This window comes from Camellia sinensis, chromosome 2 (assembly GCF_055761805.1).
Source record: "Camellia sinensis isolate YWXY chromosome 2, ASM5576180v1, whole genome shotgun sequence".
NCBI lineage: Eukaryota > Viridiplantae > Streptophyta > Magnoliopsida > Ericales > Theaceae > Camellia > Camellia sinensis.
Window position 1 is genome coordinate 12,926,216 of NC_138962.1, and position 11,285 is coordinate 12,937,500.

The following is an 11,285-nucleotide window of genomic DNA, read 5'->3' on the forward strand; positions in this document are numbered from 1 at the left end:
GGCAGACAAAGTTGCTTCTGAAAACCGTCGCATGCATGCCATCCTTATGCTTTTTAGTTCTATCAAATATTGTAAATTAATGCTCTCATTATCATTGTAATTTAATATAATTAGCATTATTGTAATGATTATAAATGTTTATTGTTGAGTAACTTAGATAGTTAGTTTGATTGTGTACCCTTATTGTAATAAATTAAGTAGCTAGCTTATTTCTTATTATTAGTCTCGTTGTAATAGCTTAGCTAATTAGTTGTTTATTCATTCATTTGGTTTTGTAATAATTAGTTTAATTCGGACACTTGGACATTCATTCGGACCCTCTTGCACGAGGGCAAAATATGTAATAAGCGTGTTTGTCTTCCAACCCCCATTTCTTTCTCCCTTTTGTTTCTCCGCTTATGATGGTAGTGTAGAGTATCATGTTGCTTAGCATTCTCATGTTTGCATACACTCGTCTCACATGCATTTGGGTTTGGTTTATCATCCTAACCAATGTCAATTTCGTTTTCATTGTTTGAATACGTGATTTATCATATGTCTTGGAATTAGATCATATACCATGCTCATAGCTAAGCCTATAAAAATTGCATAAATGTATGCGTTGCATTAGTCACATTGCATTGTTTAGGAACATGCATATTTTTTAATTATTTTGCTTTGTTTGACTTGCCATGGAGTACTAGGTGAGCGTTTATTGCTTTAGCATCTTGCATCGCGTGTGATTGTTTCCATATCGAGCATGCTTTCCTTGAGGCTAAATGCTTAAGTGATATAACTCTTTCAATGCCTGTGGATGAAGGTTAATTGTGAAAATTGGGATGTATTGATTAGTGTACATACAAACTCACCTTTTCCAAGTGACGAGTATCAAAAACAATTTTCAAACAAACATGAATCAAAGGGTGTGTTTGGTTTGTGTTTGTAGAGTAGTTTTTGAGATAAAAAGTACAAAAACTTGTTTGGTTTGCCTTTTTTCAGAAATGGTTATGAAAAATTGTTTTGGAGAAAGAGTTTTAAAAAAAGTGATTGATTTGATGTGTATAAGAGAGAGAGTGATTCTAGAAAGTAGGTAACCAAACAAAAATTTTGAGATTTTTTTTGAAAAAATTTGTTTGGTTTGATTACTCTTGAAAATTTGTTTATAGAGAATTTTTCCCAAAAATTTTTCTGAAAAACAAACCAAACAAGCGAAAAGTGTTCTAACTTTTGCAAATTAGTCTATACTTGTGTGCAACACATAGTAATGTTAGTCTAATAATTGGAACAAGAGCATGTAATGTAAATAAGAATCACATCATAATTGGTAGAGGCCAATATTTGATCTGGCGAATGGGGTGCTCAATTCATGACCTTCCCCTCTCATATATAAGTTCGCAAGCCGAGACACTTTGGTGATGACGGATAAGTGGCCTTCGACATGAGTCACGGGTTTCCTAATTTTTTCAAAAATATTTAGGTGACAACTCTGAAATCTGGCAATGCAATCCATTTTTGGCATTTTTGATTCAAATCAATTTTCTAAAAGAATTGCCTAATTTGGACTCTTTTTGTGTTTTCACTGTTTCACATTGCACTTGTGAAATCAGATTCAGAACCACGGGAGTCCAAACTGTAAGGCTAGTCGTATCCGACAGAAGCACGAATAGCACGCTACACCTGGGTTGCTGCCTTGGCTGCGGTTTATGCTGCAGCCAGTGCTGCTGCCTTGGCTTCCTTGGCTGCTGCCTTGGATGTTGCCTTGGCTACCATGGTTGTGCTACGGCTAGTGCTGCGGCCAATGCTATTGCCTTTGGCTGCCTTGGCTCGGCCTGTGCTGCGGCCTACACTGTGACCTGGGTGGCTACCTTGGCTGTGGCTTGGGCTGCTGCCTTGGTTGTGGCCTGTGCTACAGCTAGAGTTGCTGCCTGTGCCACAGCTATGGTTGTAGCCTAGGTCGCTGCCTTGGCTGCGTCCTGAGCTGTTGCCTATGTTGCAGCTAGTGCTGCTACCTTAGCTATGACCTGGGCTGCTGCCTTGACTGCAGCCTATGCGGCTGCCTTGGTTGCGGCCTACCTTGGCTACCTTGTCTGTGCTGCGGCCAATGCTGCTACCTTGGCTACAGCCTTGGCTGCTGCCTTGTCGCGGCCTATGTAGTGGTCTATGCTGCTACCTGGGTTACGCCCTGGGCGGCTGCCTTGGCTGTGGCCTGGGCTGTGGCCAAAGTTGCTGCCTTAGCTAGCCTTAACTATGGCCTAGGCTACTGCCTTGGTTGTGGCTTGTGTTGCGGCCTAAGTTGCTGCCTTGGTTGCGGCCTAGGTTACAGCCTGGGTGGCTACCTACACTAATGCTGGGCTGCTGCCTTGGCTAGGGCCTGTGCTACTGCATGTTGTACTGTTGCCTGTGCTACAACCTTGCAAAGTGCCCCAGCCTTGGCCACAGGCATGCAAGCCAGGCGACGCGCCAGCAAGCTAGTGTAAACACCCCATTTTTGACCGTCCTTATAACTTGGACATCACCGCTTTCACACCCGATAATGAATATATGCTTGTCAGGTACTCGAAGTCCTCAGCAAAATGCCACAGCTTTGAGCCTTCAACTCCTACAAACCTTGTGCCATATTTTTGCACCAAAACCCTAGTTTTTCAAGCCCAAAAACCCTGGGACTTGCAGGACCCTTTTTGTGGGCTGCCAACCACTGCTATTGGCTGCCGGCCACAGGTGTGTGTTATAGATATTTTCTACTAGCTGTGCCAGCTATTTGCACAGGTTCATGTATCTACCTACACGTGTATGTATGGATGTTTCTAAGGGAGTTGCATGGTTTTCTATATATAGGAGGCCTTCCCTTCCATTTTTAAGGTTGGAATTTTTGGAGCAAAAATTCTCTCTCTCTCTCTTTCTACAATTCTCTCTCTCTCTTGAAATTTCCTAAGCTCTTATAAGCTTTTGTCTACACACTCTAAACCAAACCTTACCATCTTTGAGCTGAGGTACTCTTGAGCATAGTTTGAGCTCTAGAGGGTGTGTAAGCCTTGAATTGTTGCCTAGAATTGGTCTTCTCTTCAAGACGTATAAGGTTTTGTTTGTTTCCTTGCTTTAATTGCTTTTTTTTCTACTATTTTTCTATTGTTTTTGGGCTATATAAACTCTGTATTTTTGGGCTGAAACTTGTGGTTTAAGGCCTCAAAGGGTGAAAGGGTGGTTCACCCTTCTTTCCACCATGCTCTTCTAGCATTTACGCTTGTGTTTCCCATCTTTACATTATCTTGTTTTGAGCTTTTTTTACTCTGATTTTTAGAGTTATTTTAGTGGCTAAAATGTTGTTTTGAAGTCTCAAAAATGGAGGGGGTAGCCTCCCCTCCTTGTGTTTGTTCACTAGCCTAACATGCTCCATGTTTTAGCTCATTATTCTAGCTTTTGTTTACTTAATTCCAGCATGTTTTAGGGCTATTTCAAACCTGTTTTAGGACTATTTTTAAGTGTTTATTACATTTGAGCTTCGTATTGTATGCTTATAGTGTAATTGTCCTCATAGGCTTGGTGGTTTAGGTCTTAGCCTCCATCTTATTTGAGTTGATAGTGCTTATTTATGGCTTTTTATACTTGTGATCACTCTTAATCACTTCTGCAACCTCCCTCATTTCTTGGCTTTTGCTTTGCTTTGAAAGTTGGTTCAAACTAGTTGCTTGTATCAAGCATGAGATTGAGGTCTCGTGTTTAATGGTTTAATCCCTTTAGGGGTTCATTACCAACGGCATGAAGCTTCTCTCATGCCTAAAACAACTCTTGGTTTGATGCTTCTTTCCATTAGAGGACTTAAAGCTCATCTTTGGACTTAATTACTAAGGAATGGTAGGTAATTAAAATAGAGTAATAAAATTGGGGTTAAAAGTGATACAAGATAACAGTCAAGTTTGGGTTCAATCGAACATTAATTGAACCCTTGAGCCTTGAATCGTTTCATACTTGTTAGTGATGTAAACGATTCAAGAGTCAATGTCTACCACTTCCCTTGATCAATCTGTGATAGGGAAGGGGTTTGAGAATCTTTATTTGTTGCATTTATTGAACTTGCACACTTGGGTTCATAGGCCATCGTGCAATGAAATTGCATCAATTGATGGTTTGCGAATCAAATTTACTACTCCTTTAAGCTGTCTAATGATAAGGAGGGGTAAGTTGTGCAAACAACCCTTGAGAATACCCTGTATTGTGCAATGTCTGCTCTCTGTTGCAGCAGAAAGAACCAGGCAGCAATGGCCAGCAGGCCACTTTTTGTGGTTGGCAAGCCACCTCCTGTGGACAGCAGGCCATCATCTGTGACCGGCAGGCCACCACTTCTAGCCTACTGGCCACCTTTGCAAAATCAAGTAGTGCCTTTTTGAAATGAAACAGAGTTAGTTCTGAGTTGAAAACAATGCAAGTATTCTGCTATGCAACAGAGGCATCTAGCAGCAGAAACAGTGGCCTTTTCGGGTGGAAGTCCACGCGCATGCATGAGCATTCCTCGTTTCCCGAGGCAGAGTAATTAGAGTAGTTAATTTAGTTACTTTAGGTTGTAATTAATTAATTAGCTAATTAGAATTTTGTAATTAATCAATTAGTGTAATTAATTGGTTAGTTCCAATTTGTAATGATTAGCTAGAATAGTTAATTAGTTGTGATGTTGTAATAACTAGCTAGAATAGTTAGTTTCATTCGGTTTGTAATACTTAGTTAATTCATTTTGTAATAGCTAGTTAATTAGTTTAGCTAGTTATTTTATTCAAACCCTTCTACGCGAGGGTACAATGTTGTAATAATGTGTCCTTCTTCCAACCCCACGTTTTTTTCCCTTTTATTTACTTGCTTTTGATGATTAGATTAAAGCATCATGTTTCGTTTAGCATCTCTCATGCCTTGCATCCACTTGTTTTGCATGCATCGAGCTCAATTCATCACGCCAACTTGCATTGTTAGTTTAACGCTTCTTTGAATACATGCTTAGACCGCATGCTATCAAATTGATCGTATGCCATAATTAGTAGTCAAGCCTAGGAATTACATATCACATGTGTTGCATTAGTTATATTGCATTGTTAGGATCATGCATTATTCTAACTCTGTTATCTTTCTTGGCTCGGAGTACTAGGTGAGCTTTTATTTTCTTTAGCATATCGCATATGTGTGATTGTTGCATGTTTAGTATACTTATCATGAGGCTAACTGCTTAAATGATAAATTTCTTGAATGCCTGTGGATGAAGGTTAATTGCTTGAATTGAAATAATTTGAGTAATGTACATATGCGATCACTTTTTTCAAGGGTACATGTTCGAAACAATTTTCAAAACAAACAACGAAATCAAATGTTCCAAGCTACCATGCTGCCGAAGCCGCGGGCATGCCAAGCTACCAACGCCGTGCATAGGCCAGGCAATCTTGCTAGCTAGGCCGTGGGCATGCCACGCGGCTAGGGTTGCATGCTAGCTAGGCTGCCATGCTGCCAAGGTCACAGGTTTCACATGCTGCCAAGGTCGCGCACAGGCCAAGCTGCTATGCTGCCAAGGTTGCAGGCTTGACATGCTGCTAAGGCCACGCGGAGGCCAGGCTGCCATACTGCCAAGGCAGCGTACAGGCCAGGCTGCCACACCACCTAGGCCGCGGGCATGCCATGGTGCCAAAGGCACGTGCATGCCATGCTGCCAAGCCGTCTAGGCCACGGGCATGCCATGCTACCAAGATCGCAGGAAGGCCAGGCTAGCATGCTGCATAGGTCACGGGCGCGCCATGTTGCCAAGTCTGCTAGGCCACCAAGGCCTCAAGCATGTCATGCTGCAACGTCAACCAAGCCACATGCGTGCACGCTAAGCTGGCATGCCGACCAGGCTGCAGCCAAGGCCGCACATGGGCCACTCCACGTTGCCGACCAAGGCCGCCGTGCCACCTCCACCATCGCGGGCCGCCACTCGACACATCCCATGCTTGGCTATGGACTTTCAATGCCACAAGCCAAGTAACGGCATGTGCCAAGCACGTGCACTGGTATGGGCGTGGCCTATGGCCTGGCCATGCTGGCCAACCTTAAGGGAGGTGCCCCCCTTATAGTAGCTTGTTAATCCTTTTTTCATCTGGCAGGAGAAAACATCACCTATGCTCGATGAGTAATAATGGAGTTTTTTAAAAAAGTAACGTTTTCTTTCATGAATTTTCAACCATAACTTTAAGAAAATAAATCAAGACACAATAAAAAAAATTTAAAAAAAATTCGGCCACCGAATTATTTTATTTTAATTTATTTCTATTTTAATATTTAAAAAATAATAAAAATTCCTAAAAATAGTGATTGTGAAAATGATTCCAAAAATTAAAGGATGAGGCACTAGTAATTATAGTAATTTTTAAATTTTTTTTAATTTTTATTTATTTTATTTAAATTTTTATAAATAAATAAAAATTCAAAAAATACAAGAAAAATAGCAAAAAAAATAATAAATGACATTGAAAATTAATACAATTGCATTATTAATTATTTGGCATGGTTAAGGTAAGAACACAAAAGAATCATATTCAAAACAAACGGTAAAAATATACAAAATACAACACATTGTCGGACAAAGCGATAAAAAACGCAATAGGTGATAACAAAACAACCAGTGCAATGCGACATGCAACAATTTGCAATTGGATAAGATGATGATGCCACGAAAAGAATTGTGGCTCGATTTGCGACGGCTTGGGCTGTGGCCAATGTGGGCATCAAGGCCGCGGCCTAGGCTGCTGCCTGGCAATGTTGCCTTGGCTGCGGGCTGGCCTGATGTCTTTACTGTTGCATGTGCTGCTCCCTTAGCTGCGGCCTGGGCTACGGATTTGGATGTTGCTGGATTGCGGGCTACTGTGGCTTGGTACTGCTGCCTTGGCTGCTTCTGGGTTACGGCCTGGCACTATTGCCTTGGCTGCGGGCTGGCCTGCTGCCTTGGCCTGCTGTCTGAGCTGCTGCCGTGGCAACTACCTGGCACTACTGCCTTGGCTGCTACCTTAGCATGCTGCCTTGTCCTACTGCCTGTGCTGTTGTCTTGGCTACGGCCTTGGTTACTACTGGGCTGCGGCCTGGCACTGCTACCTTGGCCTATTGCTTGTACTGCAGCCTTGGCTACGGCCTGGGTTGCTGCCTTGGCTACAAGCTGGTCTACTACATTGGCTACTGCCTTGGCTGCGGCCTGGCCTGCTGCCTTGGCTACTACCTTAGCCTGCTACCTGTGCTATGGCCTTGGCTGCTGCCTTAGCTGCGGCCTTGGCTGCTGCTGCCTTGCTTGCGACCTTGGCTGCTGCATGTGCTTCTGCCTTGGTTGCGGCCTGGGCTGCTATTTTCTTGGCTACGGCCTGGGTTGCTGCCTTGCTTACGACCTAGGCTGCGGCATTGGCTACTGCTGGGCTGCGGCCTACAGTGGCCTGGCACTGCTGCCTTAGCTATGGCCTTAGCTATTGTTTTTGTTGCTGTCTGTGCTACGGCTAAGGCTACTTCCTTGGCTGCTGCCTAGGCTGCGGCTGGGACACAGCCTGCGCTGTTGCCAAATCATTGATATTACCTGACCTCTAAATGATTCTTTTCATTAAACCTCCGTTGCATGCGAAGGCATGCTAAGGCGTGCGCGAACATTATGCGTGCAACTCGCGCACCGTTGTCAAAGAGTGTCCGAGGCTGTGAGCAAGCCACGCTGCCATGCCGCCCAAGCCATGCTCATGCCATTTTTTCACCCCGTATACCAGGCTGCCATACTGGCTTGGCTATGCACATTCCATGCAGCCAGGGTCACGGGCAGGCCAGGCTGCCACGCCGCCTAGGCTACGAGTGTGCCATGCCACCCATCCATGTGTAGGTCAGGCTGCCACGTTGCTTAGGCTACAAGTGTGCCATACTGCCCAGGCCACGCGCAGGCCAGACTGCCATGTCGTCCAGGCCGCAGGCGTGCCATGCTACCCAGGCTATGTGCTAGCCAAGCTGCCATGCCACCTAGGCCACGGGTGTGCCATACTCCCCAGGTCTCGTGCAAGCCAGGTGGCCATGCCGCCTAGGCCGTAGGCATGCCATGTTGTCCAAGCCACGTACAGGCCAGGCTACCTGGGCCACGGGCATACCATGCGAGCAAGTCAGCAAGACTGTAGGTAAGGCCGCAGCCCAGGCCACACGCATGCCTTGCTGCCAGGCCGCCAAGGCCACGGCCTAAGCCACTTGCATAACAAGTTTCTCACCAGCTGCCTGGATGCGTGCACGCCAAGCCGGCTTGCAGGCTAAGCCACGGCCCAAGCTGCGCGCGGGCAATGCCATGCCACCAGCAAAGGAGGGCATGCCACCACCACCACCGCCCGCCGCCGCTCAACAACATATGCCGAGCGCACCATGGCCTTGGCGTAGCCTGTGGCCTGGCCTTGTTGGCCAACCTTGAGAGAGGTGCCCCCCTTTATAGTAGCTTGTTAAGCCTTTTTCCATCTTGTAGGAGAAACATCACCTATGCTCAAAAAGTCATAAAGGGGTTTTTTTTTTTTAAATTAGAGTTTTTTCCCTTGAATTTTCAATCATAACTTGCAGACAATAAATAAAGACTCCATAAAAAAAATTAAAAAAAATATTTGGCCACCGAAATATTTTATTTTAATTTATTTCTATTTTAATATTTAAAAAAATAATGAAAATAATAAACTGCGGCCTGGGCTACTGCCATGGTTACCTTGGCTGCAGTCAGTGTTGCTGTCTTGGCTACCTTGGTTGTGGCATGTGTTGTTGTCTTGGCTTCGGCCTAGGCTGCTGCCTTTGCTGCCTTGGATGCGGCCTGGGCTACTGCCTTCACTACCTTAGTTGCAGCCTGTGTTGTTGCCTTGGCTGCGGCCCGTGCTACGACCAGTGCTGCTACCTTGGCTGCGGCCAGTGCTGCCTTGGCTTCGGCCTCTATGGTGGCCTGTGCTGCTGCCTCGACTGCGGCTCGGGTTGCTGCCTTGGCTACGGCCTGTGCTGCAGCCAATGCTTCTGCCTTTGCTACCTTGGATGCAGCCTAGGCTGCTGCCTTGGTTGTGGCCTATGCTGCTGCCAATGGTGCGACCTGGACTGCTGCTATGGCTGCCTTGGCTATGACCTGGACTGCTGCCTTGGATGCGGCCTGTGCTACTGCCTTGGCTATAGCCTGGGCGGCGGCCATGGCTATGGCCTTTGCAAGTGCCGCAACCCTAGCCGCATGCATGTAAGCCAGGCCACGTGCTACTGACACACAACTCGTCGTAACGTGTTAGCAATCACTTTAGGCTTTAGCAATTTTGTTTCCGCATGTACGTAAATCATTTTTATGTATCGAGACACACAGTTGGGCTATATTACGTGTTTCCAAACCTCAGGGGCAATGGGTCGCGAAAGAGGTATGGAGGGGGGAGGAATGAATCGGAGGAACGCAGGGCTAAATCTCAGTGGATCATCGCAGCAAGGCCACTCTACCACTTACAATACCCCGTCGCGTATTTAAGTCATCTACACAAGATTTTACCCACCGCTCGAGATAGGAATTGTACTTCAAGGTTGCCTGCGTGGCTCATCCGCCGTGCGGGCTTCACCAACGACATGTGCCTTTGGGGCCAGACGGCCCCTACTATAGGTCGGCAAGTGGGTGCCGAGCGCATGCTTCGCTTCTGACCCGGATTCAGACTTAGAGGCATTCAGTCATAATCCAACGCACGGTAGCTTCACGCCACTAGCTTTTCAACCAAGCGCGATAACCAATTATGTGAATCAACGGTTCCTCTCGTACTAAGTTGAATTACTATTACAACACTGTTGTTAGTAGGGTAAAACTAACCTGTCTCATGACGGTCTAAACCCAGCTCACATTCCCTATTGGTGGGTGAACACTCCCACACTTGGTGAGTTCTGCTTCATAATGATAGGAAGAGCCGACATCGAAGGATCAAAAAGCAACGTCGCTATGAACGCTTCGTTGCCACAAGCCAATTATCCCTATGGTAACTTTTCTAACACCACTAGCTTCAAATTCCAAAGGTCTAAAGGATCGTTAGGCCACGCTTTCACGATTTGTATTCGTACTGGAAATCAAAATCAAACGAGCTTTTACCTTTCTGTTCCACATGAGATTTCTGTTCTCGTTGAGCTCATCTTAGGACACGTGCGTTATCTTTTAACGAATGTGCTGCCTCAGCCAAACTCCCCACCTGACAATGTCTTCTACCCTGATCGGCCCGCCTAGGCGAGCCTTGGATCCAAAAATAGGGGTATTTCACTTTTTCAATTTCCGGCTCCCACTTATCCTACACCTCTCGAGTCATTTCACAAAATCAGACTAGAGTCAAGCTAACAGGGCCTTCTTTCCCCGCTGATTCTGCCAAGCCCGTTCCCTTGGCTATGGTTTCACTTGATAGTAGACAGGGACAGTGGGAATCTCGTTAATCTATTCATGCGCTCACTAATTAGATGACGAGGCATTTGGCTACCTTAAGAGAGTCATAGTTACTCCCGCTGTTTACCCGTGCTTGGTTGAATTTCTTCACTTTGACATTTAGTGCACTGGGCAAAAATCACATTGCGTGAGCACCCGCAAGGACCATCGCAATGCTTTGTTTTAATTAAACAGTCAAATTCCCCTTGTCCGTACCAGTTCTGAGTCAACTGTTCACTGCCCAGGGAAGGCCCCATGAAGAACCGTTCCCAATCCGTCCCCTGGCCGGCACGCAACGACCCGTTCTCACAGCGAGAGCAGCTCGAGTAGTCCACTGACAGCCGACGTGTTCGGGACTAGGACCCCCGTGTCTAATCCTCAAAGCCAATCCTTTTCCTGAAGTTACGAATCCATTTTGCCGACTTCCCTCGCCTACATTGTTCCATCGACCAAAGGTTGTTCACCTTGGAGACCTGATGTAGTTATAAGTACGAGCGGGCGTGGGAGGCACTCGGTCTTCGGATTTTCGAGGGCCGCCAAGGGCACACCAAACACTAGGCGACGTGCGGTGCTCTTCCAGCCCCTGGACTGTACCTCTGACTAAGCCATTTCCAAGGTGGACAGGCTGTTAAGTAGAAAAGATAACTCTTCCCGAGGCCCCTGCCTATGTCCCCAGACTCCCTAACGTTACCATCAGCCGCCATGTCCCAGTTCTGAAATGTTAACCTGATTCCCTTTCGAAGCTCGCGATGAATGCGCTCTCTGTCGGGCTTCCCCCGACTCTTAGGATTGACTAACCCATATGCAAGTGTTGTTCACATTGAACCTTTTCCCTCTTCGGCCTTCAAAGTTCTTATTTGAATATTTGCTACTACCACCAAGATCCACACCA

The 11,285-nt window shown here is 45.8% G+C and overlaps 1 non-coding gene across 1 annotated transcript in view; it reads right to left on the bottom strand.

The window, feature by feature from the left end:
* Positions 1-9,382: 9,382 nt before the first annotated feature.
* LOC145820792 (25S ribosomal RNA) overlaps positions 9,383-11,285 on the bottom strand; it is a 3,293-nt gene continuing 1,390 nt past the window's right edge. The window contains exon 1 of the ribosomal RNA XR_014362851.1: positions 9,383-11,285. This exon is cut by the window's right edge and continues 1,390 nt beyond it. This is a non-coding gene — a ribosomal RNA (25S ribosomal RNA).